Consider the following 18,961-nt stretch of genomic DNA (forward strand, 5'->3'; position numbering starts at 1 on the left):
CCCCTTGCTGGCTACCTCCTTCTGCAAAATTGCCCCTTGGTGGGTCTTCTCCTTCACTCTGGATGAAATATTAGAACAAACACAAGATTTAGCCTTTTGCTTTTAAGAATGAATTGCATCAGTTGGTCAAAAAAGAAAAATGGAATTGGACTAATTTTGGAGAGCAGTCCTATAGTGCTGCAGTTACTACTGCTCCTTCATCCTTCCCCTAAATGTAGAGGGGACCAGTTACCATGGAGATTGCTAGTAGCTAACCTGGGGGATGTGTGCCTAAGTTCACATTTCGCACTTTAAACACCCAATCTGAGGAATGGCAAAAGGAGACTAGAGAGGGACCTTATCTCTCAGAGCAGTGATGTGTTCAATATTGCTGGAATTTAAAAAAATTTGTCATTTACTAGTCATTCAATCAAGTTTTTTCTTTGTTGGCCAGATAATTTGGGATGACTTCCAGGAGACTGGAAATACTTTGAAGAGAGGTTGCTATTTGAAATGAGTACTGAAGATTTTCTAAAGTTAGTAATGGGAAAAAATGAGCCAAATGTTTTACTTTGAGTCCATTCCAGTTCCAGTGTTTATGTAAAAGTATCTAACTTTTACTAATACCATAAAGGGTTGACCTAGTTGGCAAGGTTATTCTGTTTAGGACAGAAAGAGAAAATCATAATACTAGTGGAAAAAAAATAACCATGACACAAAGATGGCCTTTTACAAATTGTCGTCATCTATTATGGAGTATTCGAGGCTTTGTTTGTGGAAGCCAGGGTGTGGTTCAAAGTGGCTCCCTGCTTTTTCCTGTTGGATAGCTGGAGCGCTTAATCCTTCAGTTGTTAAACGTGTATCTGATGCTTACCCTGCTCCAGGTCCATTTTATGTGGTAAGTCTCTTTTATCCTCAGAGTAACCCTTTGAAGTAAGAGATAGCCCCATTTTGCAGATGGAAGGTTGTGTGGAGAGGCTGTTTGACTTGGCCAGTGAAACCCTGTAAGGAGATGGTGTTGAGCCCTGGTGTTGTCACTGTACCTCCTGCTCTAGTTGGTGCCCATTCTGCCTCAGTCTGCCTCTCACAGAGGCACCAAGAGGCCAGCACACTTTCTTTCAATATGGCGCCTGTGTTCTTCATGGGTACTGTGTCTAGGACTAAGGCCAACACTTGCCTATCACAAGCCCTGGAGTTATGTAGTTTTATTTTGTCCAGAAAGCCCATTGTAGAAGGAGTATGAACTTTGAGTCAGCGACAAGGTTCAAGTAGTGTCTTCACCATGTTATTTATTGCCTATGTGATTTTGGCCAAGTTACTTAAACTCCCAGAGCCTAAATTTCTTCAACTGTAAAATGGAAATAATACATGCCTGGCAGAGATGTGGGGAGGATTAGAAATAATGCAGTAGAGCATCTAGCAAGTCCTTGGCACGTTGTAGATGCTTAGAAACTGGGAGCTACTATTATTGTCACCAGTGCAGGGCCTTCTGGTTGGTGGTGGGGGACTCAAAGAGCTGCCTACAGTGATGGTTAAGAATATGGATTCTGGAGTAAACTGGGTTCAAATCCTCATTCTACCACTTATCAGCCGTGTACACAACTTAATTGCTATGTCTCAGTTTCCACCATCTGTAAAATGGGTACAGCAGTAGTTCTGGCTGCACAGGGGTAAATGATCATAAAGAGAGAACTGTCAAGAGATTGAGTGGAAATAACCCCATTTTGGTCATCTAGTGCCATTGTTTCAGTGACATAATATGAGCCTCCTTGAAGTTTACAGTAACGTTTCTTCTCCCCTTCCTGCCCAAATTGAAAGAATTTCTCATTTTTTTGTATTTAGTGCCAACAAAAATGTTTGATACCATGATTTTACTAGAAATGCAGATTAAATTATCACAGAAATTATGATCTCCACCTCAGGAAATTGAATTAAGTAATCAAAAAAGGATGTCTTTTTGTACAAAGAATACCTGAGTATTTTTTGTAGAATTAAGACATATAAAATTAGATATAGTAAATAACAATCTCATCTTATAGGTGAATATATAACAAACACAACCAGCTCTATATTTAAAAAAAATAACACTATCATTGAAATGCCTGGACTCTCCTCCTTTAATATTGAACTTGGCTGGGTTGCATTTGAGTTAATTTTTTCCCCCTTCAAGTTGACAGCAATAAGAGGGCACCTCGTTGTGAGTCCAAAGGAGGAAAACAGTCTCTGAATTTAACGTATGTCTAGAAATCCAGTTTGACTTCTATGCCGTGGGCAGTGTGTGGTGCTAGCTGGGTCTGCATCATTATTCTGAAGTCTGTACCGAAGTCCTATGACTAATATGTTCCAGCTGTCTGGGTCACTGCTTTGGAGTACTGTTTATTTGCAGTGGTGATGCTGCAAATAGGAAAAGCTTTCCCTTTTGTTGGTTGAAAGCTTTGCTGGTAATTAGCAAAACAAGCATGCCTCTTATTTGGCAGCTAAAGAGTCAAAAGTACGCAACTACTTTGGAAAACAATTTGGCATTACTGAGACGAGTTGAACATGTGCAGCCCCCAGCCCAGCTCTCCTCCCTTAGGTACATGCCTTGGAGAAACTCTTGCTGTGTGCACCAGGGGACTAACACTAGAATATAAATGGTGGCATTATTTGTAATAGCAAAACCCCCCAAATCCCCAGATGATCCTCAACAGTAGAATAGAGCAGTCAACTGGGGGTAAGTTCACATAGTGAGAACTATGTGGTGGTGAAAAGTCAACTGCAGTCATATGAGTCAACAGGGATGAATCACAAAATCACAATCTTAAGAGGTGAGTCTTAAAAGATGCATACAGTCTGGTTTCCTTTGTATTAGGCTTACAACCAGGTAGAACACAGCAACGTACTGAGAATACCCATGTGGTAAAACCATAGAGAGGAGCAAAGGAATGATTAACTCAAAATTCGGCTAGTGGTTATCTATAAAGGGGAGAATGGAATGGGGGGTGGGCAATTGGGAAGGGGCACACAGGTCTTTTTTTTAAAAAACAAAACAAAAATAAAACAGACCCTAGCACTACCAACTGGGTATTAGGTACACGGGATTCACTTTCTTCTTTAAGCTGACGTTTATTGTTTGACATATGTTATGACATGTTAGTTATCACTGCATAACAAGTTCCCTCAAAATTTAGCAGCCTAACATGCTGATAAGCCTTCATTATCTTGCACAATTTCTGTGGGGGTTGGGAATCAGGAGCAGCTTAGCTCGATGGTTCTAGCCTGGGTGGGGGGTCTCCTGGGGTCACAGTCAAGATGTCAGCTGAAGTAGCAGTTGTCTAAAGGCTTGACTGGCCCAGAGGATCTGCTTCTCAGAAGGCTTACCGGCTGTTGCCAGAGGCCTGGGTTCCTCACCATGTGGGCCTCTCTATGGAGCAGCTGTGGTGTCCTTGTGATGTGGCATCCAGTTTCCCTGCCAGGACAGACCTAGCCTTTGAAGGCACATCCCATCATTTCCCCCGTATTGTCTTGGCTTGATGTGCTAGCCCTGTTCAGTGTAGGAGGGGACTTCACAAGAGCCTGAGTGCCAGGAGGCAGGGATCACTGGGGGCCACGTTGGAGCCTGGCCACTATGGTTAAGTACTTTTTAATATAATATGTTTCACAATAAGATATTTCTAGAGACAGACAAAATTGGTAGGCTTATTTGTCTTTAGTTAGGATGCGGACATCTATTCTGATGAAAATTAATGTCAATGCTGAATGTGTTACCGTTCAATATGGGGTTGAAGAAAAGTCAGTGGTTTAATGTGAGTAACTAAGTGGCTTGAACCTGCCTGACAGGAATGTGCATGCGGTCTGGGTGGGTGGGAAGTGAAGAGGGCAACCTCAGTAACATTCAGAGCGGGATGTGTGGTGTAGAGGTGGGAATATATGGATCTAGACTTCATTGCACCGGTACCTAGACCTGCAAAAATGTGGGACTCCTGAATTTGCAGAGAATTCTCCACAGTGGGGGCCATTGGGAGCTTCCTGGACTCACTGTGATATGAAAATCCCTGCCAGCTTCACATGGTCTCCCAAGATCATCTTTAATGAAAACGAAGGGAGAGTCCATCCCTCACTCCCTTCCCCTACATGTAAGGGTGTAGCTGGAAGTGAATAGGCAAGGAAGGATAGGAGTTTGAGCTTACACATTCTTGCAGTGATTGCATTCAACTCCATAATGCCTATCTGTTTCAATGTTTACAACTTACATTACTGATTCATTTGCTTATCCTTCCCTCCCCAAAATCTGGGGGTGAAGTTGATGTTTCCTAAGGTCCATCGAGTCTTTTTCCTTAGTTTTGTGCAGCTCCTGGCATAAACACGTGGTCTGTATTCCTGGGGTCCAGGTGCTCTTGTTTAATAAGGCATCGAGACCCATCCTGTCTTTTATGTGAGTTGCAACATCCTTCCAGCCTGCAGGAGAGGTAGCTGCTTGGAGAACTTCTCTTGACTTTCGATCAAGCTAATGAGTAGGGGAGACAGGACTAAAAACCAGGTGCAGGGGGTCCCTGACTAGCTTTCCTTGGACTTCTGGACACCAGCACCTATACATAGTAGACATCGATGCCTCTAAACCTTTGTGCATTGCAGGCAGAATTTTGGTAATCAGCAGATGAAGGGCCACTTTAGGCTGTCACGTTGGAACACCACGTTCTCCCCAACCTGAGCTCTGATGCTGCTTCCATCTTTATTGGCAGAGCAGTGTCTGTGCCATTATATTCTATTGTATTTTACATTTTATAGAAATGAATGGATGGGGAGGTTATAGCTCAGTGGTAGAGTGCACGCTTAGCATGCCTGAGGTCCTAGGTTCAATCCCCAGTATCTCCATTAAAAAAAAAAAGAATTAAAATAAATAAACCTAAGTACCCCCTTACAAAAATAAATAAATAACTAAAAGTTTAAAAAAAACCATGAATGGAAAATCCTCAACGGCAAGTGGTAATTGTCTCTTGCTGTGGCAGAGATAAAAATTACCAGGGGTGCCATGTGCTTGTCTTACTTCCCTTGGCCAAGTGTGCTCTCTTGAGAAAGAAGGGAGAAGAATGAAATATATATATATAATGTCAAAAATACATTAAGTGTTATTGTGTTTTAAAAGGCAGTAGAATTACTAGTAGTAATTATAGTAATTGGTAATCATAATTATAGTATTAATGGTACTATTAAGAATGATTATTAATATATACTGTCAAGGAATAAACTGCAGCATGTGCTTGTCCCCTCACCAGCAGTGACATGTGAATGGGTTGTTTGGCCGTTGGGCCTTGAGCTTGGTTTTCAGGAGAGCATCGTGGTGGGCAGGGTGGGGAGGGAGGGCACAGCCTGTACAGTGAGATAAGCCCTGGGGCCAGAAGCCCTAAGTTGCAGTTTTATGTCTGGTGTTTTTCTAGTTGAATGTTCTTGTCATACATCATCTGTGACACTTAGCTGCCTCCTCTGGAAAATGGAATCAGGAAATGCTGTGTACCTCAGGGCTGTGGGGAGGATGAAACGTAATTGGTGATGCCAAAATGCAAGCTGTGGTGGAGGCGTCGCGAATGTGACGTGCAGGCCGCTGGGCCACTTTGCCCCACAGCGTGTATTGTAGCTGAGTGTGCAGTCTATTGGGTCTGACCAGCTTTGCCTAAAGGGACTCCAGGATGATCAGTGGTTCTCGTGTGTTTCTACGAGGGTACGGGGATGCCTTCCAAGTGTGGTCGCAGAAATCCAAAGTTATATTCAAGCTCAAGCCCCTGAAGCCCCAGTTTTTGTTTGAGTGAATTTTCGGGCTTTGTCACTGCCCTGAAGTTTATGTGAATTGAAAGAAACTTACTGAGGAATTCCTTTGTTGCAGAAGTTCTAAGAGTGAGTGAGGCTAATGGTTGTTCCCCACATTCAGTATGTGATGGAATCATTTTTTTCTTTTTTCAGTTTTCTCCTTTTTAAAAAAATTACAGCAGTATTTTCATCTACAGGCTTAAGAACATTTTCTCAACTGAAATAGCATTAACTTAATAAAAATCCTCAGTAATCACATGTTGTCTTGCTTATTCTTGCAGGGTGAGGGCAGCATGAACATCCCTAAATGTGCCTCTGGGCATGTTTAGCCATTTGTTTTTGATTAGGAGAAAGAAGACGGCCATCCACTTGAAAGGTGAGTGAAGATTTCTATGCATCATTTTATTATAAAAATTTTCAAACATACAAAAGAGTTAAAGAAAGTGCACTGAGTTCCCGTGTATCCACTACCTACATTTAACAGTTGTTACATTTTACTGCGTGTGTGTGTGTGTGTGTGTGTGTGTGTGTGTGTGTAGGTTTGTACATTTTTTTGCTAAAACATGTTAAAGTAAATTGCAGACATCATAACATTTTATCCTACATTCTTGAGGATGCAGTTTCTAAAAACAGAAATATTCTCCCCTGAGAGGCATTTTAGAACATTCATAAACTCTATGACATAGAATCATTTGATTAAACACAGTTATAATTTCCTATCAAAAGATGTAATTTTGAATTTTTGTTCCCTTCGTAGATGATATAGATAAGGTCAGATGTAAAAACATTTAAACAGTGATTTCTTTAACAGACAGACCTATAATATGAATTTGTTTGATACAAGAGACATCTGAATATAAAGGATTGGAATTCGCATGATGCATGTGCCCTGTATACACCAGAGAGGATCACTAAGCTGTCTCCACTCCTGGTAATCTGCCCATCTGCCGCACTGTGGCTGATGGTTATTGTTAGGTCGGGATCTGATGACCATTCTTGGCTTCCTCCTGGTCGGCATTCACAGGTAGACCCGTCTCAGATTGCTTTGGCAGTTCGGAGTCTTTTACGGTTCTATGTAAATTTTGGAATTGTTTGTTCTAGTTCTGTGAAAAGTGTCATGAGTATTTTGACAGGGTTTGCATTGGATCTGTAGATTGCTTTGGGTAGTACAGCCATTTTGACAATATTAATTCTTCCAATCCAGGAGCACAAGATATCTTTCCATTTCTTTGTATCATCTTCAATTTCCTTCACAATGTTTTACAGTTTTCGGAGTATAGGTAACCTCCTTGGTTAAGTTTATTTAGGTGTTTTGTTGTTTTTGATGCAGTTGAAATGTTTATGCCAGTTATAAAATTCTGGTTTTTGAAGTGAAAAAAAAAAAAAAGAATGAAGGGCTGGCTGCAAGTGGCAAAATATCCTTCTTTCTTGTGGGTGAGTTGTATTCGATTACTTATATATACTGCATCTTCTTTATCCATTCATCTATTGATGTGCACATAGGATGCTTCCATATCTTGGCAATTATAAAGAATATTGCTGTTAATAGCAAGATGTATGTATCTTTTTGAATTAATTCTTATTTTGTGGTTGGCTTTATTCCTTTGATAAATATGTAAGTTTAAAAAGCTAAAGCTCTAAACTTTCTTAGAAACCAAGAATAGTACATATATGTAAATTTAAAAATATGTGCAATATATTGTGTATATGTATTTACATGCAATATATTGTATATGTGTAGACAAATTTTAACAATTCTACCTAATAAAATTGAAAAATGAAAGAAACCCCAAAATAAACAAAATATCCTTCCAATGTGGAATACAGAAAAAAAAAAAAAAAGACAACAAAAAAACCCAAGTAGACTGGTATCTGTGATCTAATGTGATCAAAGGTCTTAGTTGATTTTTTTGACCCTGAACTTATAGGAGAATGTGAAAAGAATATGAGTGATAATGTCAAGTTGAGTTAGTATATTAAAATCAATAATAGAATGAAAATGATTCCCAGCCCCATAATTTTGACTGCCTGAATTAAAACTTTACATAGAATCTTAAAGATGTGTTCCACTGTGATTATAGTTTTAGATATTACACATTAAGGCCAGTCACACAATCAGTCATTACAGCTCTGGTTCTTGCAGGGTGGCTGTTGGCTATTCTGCATTCTAATCTCAGTTACATTTTATTTATGGTATCTTCTTCCAGTGGTCCCTGAGTATTGAAGCTTTTCTTCATAGAAGTTTATGACCTAGAGTTATCCATTTAGAGCATGATTTTGAAAGGAGTCTACTTAAGTGAGCCCTTTAGGCTAGCGGCGTTTTCTTATATTCTCGTTTCTGATTTAGAACAAAAAGTTAATGACAGATGTAAAGTTTCTGAAAGGCACTGAAATATTCCGAAGAAGCTGGAACTGGAATTACAAATATCTCAGAATGATCTAGTTTGTTTTTTCACTTTTTGGCCACTGCCTGGTTATGCTTTGAAAAGATGAGGAGGAGTGAATGGGGCTCCACATGAGGCAGGAAGGCTTTGAAGGATGGTGGAAGGAAAGGCGTATGGGGCCCTGGATGGGGCCTTCAACTGGCTCTCTGGCCCTGAACCACTTAGATATGGGGTAATGTGTTTTTTAATTTTCTTTTGAAATAGAACATACATACAGAAAATATGCATATTGTAAGTGGACAGCTCAGTGCAGTTTCTAAACTGAGCACACTCATGTAACCAGAACCCAGATCAAGAAACAGAACGTTTTTGTCCCAGCCTCAGGCCTCCTCTAGACACTACATACTGGACATTATCTGCTCTGTGAGTAACTACTTTTTTGACTTCCAGGAGCATAAATTAGTTTTGTTTGTTTTTCTTTGTGTGTGTGTATGTGAGTATGTGATATATGATTATGTAATGCAGATTGTACCCTTTTGTGTTTGGCTTTTCTCATTCAACAATGTGTTTGAGAGATTCCTCTGTATTGTTGCATGTTGTTACAGACTGTACGTTTTCATTGCATTCCATTGTGTGTGAATACAGCCATTTATTCATTCTCTTAGATGCAGGTGATATTTTGGGGTTCATCCACCCAGAGCACCCTGTGGCAGAAATGAGGGTTAAACCAAGGTTTCATCCTTTTTATGGTTACAATTGAGGTAGTCCAGGGTTGTCTGACCTCTGTCCAACTTTTGCTGTGATCCGGAGGAGCAATCTAGGCAGCAGGTAGAAAATTGAGACATAGTTGAAAGAGATTGGTTTTTCAGTCCTGTAATGATTCCTGTTTCTTTTCCTGTGACTCACCATGTCCCCTTTCTCTTTGTTCCCAGCTGGCCCACATTTTCTCCATCTTCTCTACCATAATGACTCTTTCTGAGCCCCTCCAAGGAGACAGTGACTATTATCAAATAGACAATCAATACATACTTAAAATTCAGTAGGTGTTGATATTAGATGTTAGATGAAGGGTGAAGAATTGAAAGTCACCGTTTTATACCCGACATACAACAGGCACTCTGTAAATATCTGTTGGCTAAATAGATGAATAACAAAAGGCATGAACACTAAAATTAATGGGCTTGCTCTTGAGGAGACTGTGTTATGGTTATGGTTATGGATTCATAGGTACAGACATGGCCTTCATTCCCGGAAACCAGTTGTACTGTAGATTTCAGGATATAACTTCAGAGGCTTGCGTGGGCCAGGCTTGTAACATGATGGAGATTAGCAGTAGTGGCAGGTTGCCCAGGAAGGAGTGATAGAGGTGTGGATAATGAGTGTTAGAGCCCTATCTAACTTTTGACCCAATAAAACATGTCTGACTGAAGTTATCAAGTTCAGCAATGTCCAGCCTTTAGGGACTAGAGTGCTCATTATAAGAAAGTGGTTCCCACGGGATTTGGATGTTTTTATGTAAATAAAGTTTTATTCAAACACAGTCACGCTCATTTGTTGATGTATCGTCTGTGACCACTTTTGTGCTACAACAGCAGAGGTGAGTAGTTGTGAAAGAGACTGAGTTGAGTGTTTGCAGCAGTGACCATATGGCCCACAATGCCTAAAATATTTACCATTCGGCCCTTTACGTAAAGGTTTGCCAACTCCTGCTTTGCTTCATCAAAACAGGGGCGTAGTAGTAATAACCTCCATAGTCATGAAGTAGTCTGAGCCTGTTAGTTCTAGTGTTCATGCCTTTAGTTATTCGTTTACTTATCCAACAAATGTTTACAGAGTGCCTGTTGTATGTCAGGGGTAAAATGGTGATAGATACAGTTCATACCCTTGTGGACTTTACAGGAGACTCCTATGAACTTGGAGTTCCATTCTAGGATTGTGCTTTCTATGAATCAGACCAAAAGTGTAATTTGGAAGTAGAATTACCATATCCTCAATTTCAAACTAAAATGTTAGCTATTTTTGTTAATTTTATAAATTTGATGAACACTTATTCTGTGTAATCTAATGGTTACTTCAGTTATAAAAGAGTATGTAGTATGATGTACATAGAAGTGATTATGTGTTTAAAGGCCCTGCTTGTTTCAATGTGATAACAGAGATGGAAAGCAGTGTGTCTGGATAGGGCTGGTGAGCTCTGAAGTGCTTGTCAGAGCAAGCCAAGCAGTCCTCCAGTCCTAGGCCAGGATAATAATAAAGACTAAGCCTCAACAGAAAGAACAGCACACAGGGTAGTAACATTTGGAATGTAGTAATGCAAATTAAGCTATCTCTTTTGCTATGCTGATCTGTTTGCTTACTTGAGGTCGTAAAAGTTTGTTTCTTCTTAATAGGAGGTTATGGAGGGAAGTGTAATGAACATGGAAAATAGAGAGCTATCTTTTATATTTCTCTAAGGAATGTGAAACTGGTTTTTAACAACATTTTAACTCATTAATTAGCATTTTTATATACACTTATACGTGGTTTATGACACTTGGGTGGACACCTGAGCTGCGAGTGACTGTCCCTCCCACCCCCAGACTGTGCTCAGACAGATAAAAAGGAAACACTGTCCACTCATCTCAGTAAACCATCAGAAGCCATAGCGGCTGCATTGCCTTCTTCCGCTCGAGGGATCTTTTAGGAAGTCAGATTGGATGTTTGCATGAATGTTGTAGTTACAGTTATTTAGCCCCGTGTAATGATTTGAAGATGTGAAAATGTGTGAAGTTCTGACGATGTTTACACATTGCCTTAGGAGCCATCTGACGTCATGTGGCATGCTGCTTGCCACCTTTTAAGGCAGTGATCTGGGGACCAACAGTGCTTTCTTCTGAAATCTAAGACTCTTGTGAGAGTTGGTCTGAAGGAACTATGGAGAACGGATGCTAGCTGGTGCAATGGGGAGTTTAATGAATATGATTAAAAGTCCATACTAGTTTCTTTTGTTTCCAAAATTAATAAATAAAGATTTAGTTCCTCTTCTTTATGAGGAAGAAATTATATAATTCCATACATACTTTCTGCTTTTTGTGTTTAAAATGTTTTTAAAAATTTAATCCAATTCTTCATTTTAGTAATTTTTTGTAGTGGTTTGTATTTAAGGGTAACTGAAAAATGAGAAAACCGAGAGAAAATAAATATCACAGATGTTTTCCTTACAGAGCTGAAAACTGTAGGCTTAACTATTTTGGTTAAAAGTTAAGTTTTATGGAACAAATTTGATGATAGGCCAATTCACTTGATCTGAGGCATTAAAAAAACTGGATCTTATGTTCTTTGTAAGATGGAGTTCTTTTGTCAAGAGCTCCAGCTTCAGGAGTGTTTAATTTGTCAAGGCTACCTAATTAAAATTTACTTTCTCAGTCTCTCAAGTTTTATTTTTGGAGAGGAGAATGTACTGAAGTGCCAATGAATATAACTTGATAGAACAAAACATGTTTTAGAAAGAGTCAGGGTGATTCTCTTCGTTGCAAGAAACAGAAAACCCATTTCAAAGTATCTTAAGTGAACAGGTTTATCAGTTCAGGTAGTTGGAAGTCTTGAGATGGATCTGACTTCAGGAAGGGCTAGATTGGGGGTCCAAACAGGGGAGTCACGAGGATCGTTCTTGGCTGCATGTTCTTGGGCTACAGATGGAGACTTCTAGCAGCATCGGGTTGACCTCATTGAAGTGACCATTTCCAAGATACTACACAAACAGCATCCTTGGCCTCATGCCTAGCGCTAGACAAGTCACTGTGGCCAGGGACATCGGCCTGCCCTGACTGGCTTGCCCATGTCACCTGCTTCGCACCTAGAGTCTGAGGTCAGCAGCACCGCTTCAGCTGAAGATGAAGCAGTGATTGATGACAGAAGGGAATGGCTCCCGCCAGAAGTGTAGAAATCAGTGGAGTTACTAGGAGAGTCACTGCGTGCTGGGAGGCAAACTGATAGTAACAGTAATAAAATAAGAACTGTATCTTTTTATGGTTTGCAAAGCATTTTCAGGTATATTCTCTTGTTTGATCTGAAAGAAGCATTAGGGAGGCAGGATAAAGAAGTGATTAAGAACATGGATCCTGGGGCCAGACTGCATGGGGTCAGTTATTAGTCACATCAGATTTTGGCAGATTCTTAACCTCTTGATGCCCTGGTTTCCTCAACTGTACAGCAGGGATAAAGGTGTCTACCTTATAGAGTTCTGGGAAGGATTAGATTAATGGGTATTTACAGGGCACTTAGAACAGTCCCTGGTGGATGCTGGTCTCTCTGTCCCTCATCATTGCTGTTGATCTTTGAGACAACCCTGCCAGCAGCATGTTCTCGTCATATGACAGGTGTGCATGTGGAAGTCCCGAGTCACATGGCCTGTAAGGGTGGCACGAGCAGCAGTAGGTCTCCTGACTTCTTCCCTGCCCGCACAGTTGCCTTTGTGTCATGATTGTGGATTGTGTTTGGATTAATAATAAATCAGGGAAGCAGAGAGGAAAAAAACTCCTACAAAGTAGGCCTGCTGTTTGGAAGTACCTACGTGTACAAGCAGGGTAGCATTACTTACATATTCTATTTGCAAGCTACTTTTTAGCTTTCCAGGTATAGAGTGCCCCTGGGGATATTTAGGGGACATTACTGGGAGGACATTCACATTGGCAGTGTTCCACCCTGGTGGGCACATGCTTGGGACAGTCAGCCATATCCAGGGTTGGCGCTCATTCCAGAAGTATTTGCTGATTGTTTAATCGGATCCAGTATTCTGAGCTTTAGAGGAAACTAAGATTTTTGTGGCTGGGAGGTGAGTTGAGCCCATCATTGTGGTGTGAGGATGGAATTTTGGACAGAGAGGCTTGGACCACCCCAAGATGCTGCTTTCCAAGGCCTGTAGCCAGTTCTGTCTAGAAAAAGACACCATTTTCCTCAGTAAGAATATATCCCCACCATGTGGAGAATGTTTTGTGGGGAAATTATTCAAATGACTTAATGGAGTCTTGCCCTGGGGATTCGGACTTTGGTATGACCCAGACATCTAAGAAGGGTCATATTGCTTTCTGAGGATATAGAGAATGACTTCTTTGTACTTACTGAGGACTCAAGACACTGTATCACTGTGGATAATCTGTAATACACCCCCCCAAGTATGCAGCTATACACACAAGGAAAAACCTAGCAGAAACCACAATTTTGGCTCTCCCTACAGTGCTTTTGAGGAAAAAGGGTGCTATTTAGCATTCCCAAAGCTGGCTTCCTGCGCCGACCCACCAGCTTCCCTTCGGGAAAAACTCTGCCCTGCAGTGACGTGTCCTCCCCCGCTGCCACTGTGCCTGTTACGTGGGAGGCGCTCAGATATTTCTTGAATGAACAAACCTATCTGAACTAAGCCTTTGTCTTCATTTTCAATTTCTTTTGACAAGAAAGCGTTTACCATGTAGATGTCTTCAGGAATTTCAGCGTGAACACGCTGCATTATAGTGTTTCTTTAGCTGGAAGTGGTGGTGCCTGAGTACGGGTTCCAACACCTGGTTTTACAATGGTATTTATATTCCAAATAACAGCACCTATTCAGAGAGTAAAAGGGTTAGCTACTAATTCTGTAGAAACCACCCTAGTTTGCCAAATGCGTGTGAGAATCATAAAAAGTTCTTAGATTTAATCCTACTTACTTTGTTCTTAGCGCCTTGGGAGCTTTTTGTCTTGCTTGTAGTCTGGGATTGAATATTAATAGATTCTTCATTGTCTTTAGCCTGACCCCATTTTATCGCTGAAAAAACAGGGGCAACCTTGTTTCCTGTATGTTGAGAACAAAAGTAATAACATCGTTATTCACTATGTGATGGGTACTACCCTGAGTTTTTGTTGATTATCCTGTTTAACATTCTTAACAGGTCTGTGACCGTTATTTCCTAGGTGATGAAACTGAGGCACAGCCAGCGTGTGCCTGAGTGGCCTCAGGCCTGCTTGTAGCACTCACACATGCTGAATTGCCAGTAGGTGGGGGCCGGTGTCTGGCCAGGGGCTCTCAAACTACCTGCGTATTGGAATCACCCTTACGGCATTAAAAGCACTCCATGCCCATGTCCAGGTATCCTCCCTGCTTTGTCCCCTCGTGTTCTTATTTTACTTGGTCTAGGATCTCAGGTGAAGGTGCTGTGCTGTCAGGATTGAGAACCTTTGAACTAGAGCAGTGGGTCTTAAAATTTGGTCCCAGAACAGCAGCATCAGCATCACCTGGGTAACTTGGAAGACGTAGAACTTCTTAGGTCCCACCCAGACCTACTGAATTGACACTCCAGGAGTGAGGTCTAGCAGTCAGTGTTTTAACAGGCCCTCTGAGTGATTCCTTTTTTATTAAGTTGTAAAAAACATGAACTTCATCATTGTAACCATTTCTGAGCGTACAGTTAAGTAGTGTTAACTATATTCACATTATTGTGAGACGGATCTCCAGAACTTTCTCATCTCGCAAATCTGAAATTCTATACCATTAAACAGTTCTCCTCTCCCTGCTTCCCCAGCGCCTGGTAACCAGCGTTTTACTTTTGTTTCTATGAATTTGCCTACTTTAGATAAGTCATGAAAGTGGAACTCCAGGTGATTTTTATACTCATTCAAGTTTGAAAACCCCTGAGCTCCAAAATTTGATTTGGCTTATCCCACACCATTAATATCACCCATGTTGTAAATCTTCAACACACCTCATGCATGCCATGCTCTTCCTAGTTCTGTCTCTGCCCCCTTATTCTGTGTCACTCTTACCAAGTTACTTAACTTCCCTGAAATGGTTCTCTCATCTGTATAAAGAGGGGTAACCTAACTTGCAGTTTGGTAAAAGTTAAACAATTTGACAATTGTGAAAGTATTTTGTAAGCTGTCAGGTGGTATACTAATAAAATATTAAGTACATTAAGTGTAAAATTACCTTTTTACGTTTAGTTTTTGTTTTTGTTTTTAAATTATACAAGCATGGCTTTTAAAGTCTTATGTAGTTCCCCAAGGTCTCTTATCCCCTTTATGCTGTTGTCCCCAGCTCCCTGCCCTGCCTCAATTTCTTATTTGGTATTTATCTTATACTATGTAAGCAGAATTCACAGACCCGCTATATAGTATAGTTTGATTACTTTAACTTTCCTGCACACACATTTTTCTTGGATTTAATAATTGTCCTGTTTGAAAAAATTTTGAGCATTTATCACTAATTTAGTCACAAACAGCCTTCCATGTGAGTCTCCTCCTGATATCTCAAGACATTTATATATTTTATCAGTTTTGTCTTCTTGACAAACTCTTACCTGGAGTCTTAGGCCCTGCCCCCATCTAGACCATTTCTTCTCTAGACCTGCCGTGCACACAGCAGGAGATGGATTCTCCCTTCAGCACCATTCTGGGGATTTCTCTTTTCTTGCTTCAGAATGGGTTTCCCTGTCTCCCTCATTCCATATTATCTTTCTTGGTTTGTTTCCTTATTTTGGCAGACCACGTGCCCTGGAACCTTCCTAACACAGGAGTTAAAACTTTGAGTTGTTTTGTTACCTGAGAGTGTCACATTCATATTTAGTGTACAGTCTGGCCACTGTAGAGTCCCATACTGAAAGTCTCTGAACCCTAGCGAAGGATTTGCTCGTTGCCTTCTGGCTTCCAGTGTTGATGGTGAGAAGTCAGACCTTCTGATTCCCAGTCCTTGGCAGGTGACTGATCTCTCTTACTTTTCCCTAGAACTGCTAGTTCTGTATCTTCAGTGTTCAGAAATGTCACAATAATGTTTCTTGGTGGGGAGGGTCTATTTTCATTTATTGCGCTGAGATTCAAATGGACATTTTCAGGCTGGAAACTCACCTCTTTCGTTTTTAGGAATTTTCTTGAAGTCTGTTATTTATTGACTTCCCCCCCTATTTTCTCCATTACTTCCTTCTGTAATTCCTTAGATGCTGACTTGTCCTGTGACTGTAATCTTTTCTCCTGTTTTCCACCTCTGTTTTTTAGCTGTTTTCTTAGAATATTTCCTCAATGTTACTTTCTAATCCTTCTATTAAATTTTGTATGTTTGTTATCTTGTTTTTATTTTCTCACAGCTCTTTTCTTAGTTTGTTCTCTGAAGTCTTCTACTTTATAGAAACTTGTTATTTTATGAGAGTATTGTCTCTTAGCTCTCTGAGATTAATTATTCTTTTTGTTCCTTTTTGAAGCCTTTTCTGGATGATTTTTGTTAAGTTGCTTTTCTTTTCCTATTTGATTCTGTCTTTACATGTCTGATGATCCTTAAGCGTCACTTCGTGTTTAAGAATGGGGCTTCATAAATTGGAAGCTATGGCTTCTTTGGGTCTGCTAAGTCAGCTGCCATTATCAATTTGATTTCCAGCTTTAAAACGTTTAAAATTTTAATCTCTCTTGTCATCTTTGTTCTTGTGGATTTATGCCTTTAAAAAGCAATAATTGTTGTATTGGGGTTTTAGGATGGATAGGAACTAAAAATATGTGTCTGTTCACTGTCTGTAACTAGAAGTCAATATAGAAGTCATAAAAAAACAATCCAGGACAGGATTTGTAGCATTAGTATTTGGTCAGACACATACCTGCAGTGCTGAGCCTTAGCTGGTGTTCTTTTATTTTTAAGGCATGATATATATTTAGATTGCCTCAGTAGAGATCTTGGCTTTCTTGTTAACTCTGCAGCAGCTGCCTCTTTTTATTGGTTAAAGGCTTTCACTTCAGATGTAAAATACCAATAAATTTATAAATAATTGGGCTTTGAGATAAAAAATAAGAATCTTTAAAAAAATCCTTATTGATGTTTCTAAAAGGAATTTTCCGAGGGTAAGCATATAATCCTTAGATTAAATGCAGCTGACACACTAAGCCTTCTTACATGAAAAGCCCAATAATAGGTTTTAATGCCTTCTGTCCTTGACCACCCACAAAGGGCACTACCGCAGGCCAGAGGGATCAGACATAAATACAGCACCGGGAGCGAGGCTGTATTTGTGATTTTGATCCCCAGTAAAGCTTCAGCATAGCGGTCAAACTCAGCTCGTTAGAGAGTAGGTAAAAGACGAACCCGAATTCTAAGAGCAGGTATCTGCAAAAATTAAGCAGTTTGGGGCAGGGCAGTGTGGTTCTTTATACAGGCCAACTGATCTTGAGTTATTTCATGATGTGCTCCATGTGGTGATAAGCTCAGTTGCTTTTTGTCCTCTCTGAATGTTGGACATGTCCTCTGACAAATACCCATGCTTCCTTCCTGCTCCTTGGAGCACAGTCCCTCAGGAACACCTGGGTCATTGGGTGATGACTGCGATGGTAGCTCCTGGCCTGTGATGATTGGGTAACAGTTCTCTCCCTAAGACCTGCAGCTCTGTGCACAGCAGCCCTTCAGTACTCTAACCTCTCCACTGGGGAGGGGAAGGAAACTTCTGCTTCCATGCTGATTGCTGTGGAAGCTGGCCAAGATACTTCCTTTCTTGCGGGGCTGTGTGCAAAACCGAGAAATTGCTTTCTACTTAAAAGCACTGGCCTTTTATTACTCTCAGAACCTCTGGGGAAATCAGATTCATAGGTTTCCTAAGTTTAGAAAGTCCCTTTCTCACTCTTATTATTAAAGTTAGCGACAATCTAGGGGTAATTTTAGTTATTGTCTTGAGGTTGAATTAAAATTATTAGGGGGTAAATGGGCGGGAAGGGATAAACTGGGAGTTCGAGATTTGCAGATACTGATTAATATATATAAAAGAGATAAACAAGTTTATAGTGTATAGCACAGGGAACTGTATTCAATATCTTGTAGTAGCTTATGGTAAAAAAGGATATGAAAATGAATATATGTATATTCATGTATGACTGAAGCAGTGTGCTGTACACCAGAAATTGATAAAACATTGTAAACTGACTATACCTCAAAAAAAAAATTAATAGGAACACGATACTATGGAGATGCCTGGTTGATTATTGCATTTTAAAAAAGCTAAATGTAAACAAATCATGAATTCTTGCCAGTTAGGAAGGGACCCTTTTTGTTAAATTAGCAGCTCCTCTCTTTCTCTGTCCTGTCTCTTCCCCGTGGCCCCCAGCTCTGTCTTGGTCTGTCTCCTTGTCTTTTACTATATACAGTAGTGAAGTGAACTCCTGGCGCCGCGCATCTGTTACTTAGCAGGCAGAGACCAGAGTCTTCAGTGCTAAAGAGGAACCTTGCAAGTGTTGACAGATTAGCTGACCGGTACCCAGTGTGGGTTCTCTGGGTTTTGACGTCCTCGTTGATGATCAGTGTTGCTGCCTCTGCCCCGCTTCCACTGTCTGGCCCAGGCATGGGCAGCGTATTTCCTTGGTTACTCTCAGATTAACTGAAGCAGCCTGAGTCTTCTGTTCTCTAAATTCTGAGGGTCAGCAAAGGAATTACCCTCCCCTCCTTTTTTTTTTTTCTTTTAATTAAAGGAGAACTACAACTGTTCTTCGTAGAAACTGCCAGTTTCTGATCTTGCAGAGCTAGTCCAACTCTCAGGGCTTCAAGCCCCAGCTCTATGCAGTATTTATAGATTACCAAATACAGAAGGGAGAAAGAACCAAATACATGTAGTTTCCAAGTGATTTAGATTATATGCCCACAGGGCAACTATTACTTAAAATTCCGTTTTGTTGCCGCCATGATGTTGGCTCTTAGTACGTGGTATTTATGATTTGTGTTCTTTTTTTTGTGTTTTTTGAAAATGTAAAAATAACCTTTAATTCTGAATCCACGTGTCAGGATATATCTTTTTTTAGGCCAGTGGACTTCTTGATTTGTGTTCTTTAACAAACTTCTGTTGGCATAA

At 40.4% G+C, this 18,961-nt stretch overlaps 1 protein-coding gene across 9 annotated transcripts in view; it reads left to right on the forward strand.

The window, feature by feature from the left end:
- The window catches only part of SGMS1 (sphingomyelin synthase 1), a 264,800-nt gene that overhangs the window by 24,129 nt on the left and 221,710 nt on the right, over positions 1-18,961 (forward strand). For all 9 annotated transcript variants that reach the window (XM_010971268.3, XM_074374011.1, XM_074374007.1 and 6 more), the window contains exon 2: positions 6,045-6,139. The gene's annotated coding sequence lies outside the window, so the exon portion shown is untranslated. The remainder of the gene's footprint in view (positions 1-6,044; positions 6,140-18,961) is intronic.

This window comes from Camelus bactrianus, chromosome 11 (genome assembly GCF_048773025.1).
Source record: "Camelus bactrianus isolate YW-2024 breed Bactrian camel chromosome 11, ASM4877302v1, whole genome shotgun sequence".
Taxonomy (NCBI): domain Eukaryota; kingdom Metazoa; phylum Chordata; class Mammalia; order Artiodactyla; family Camelidae; genus Camelus; species Camelus bactrianus.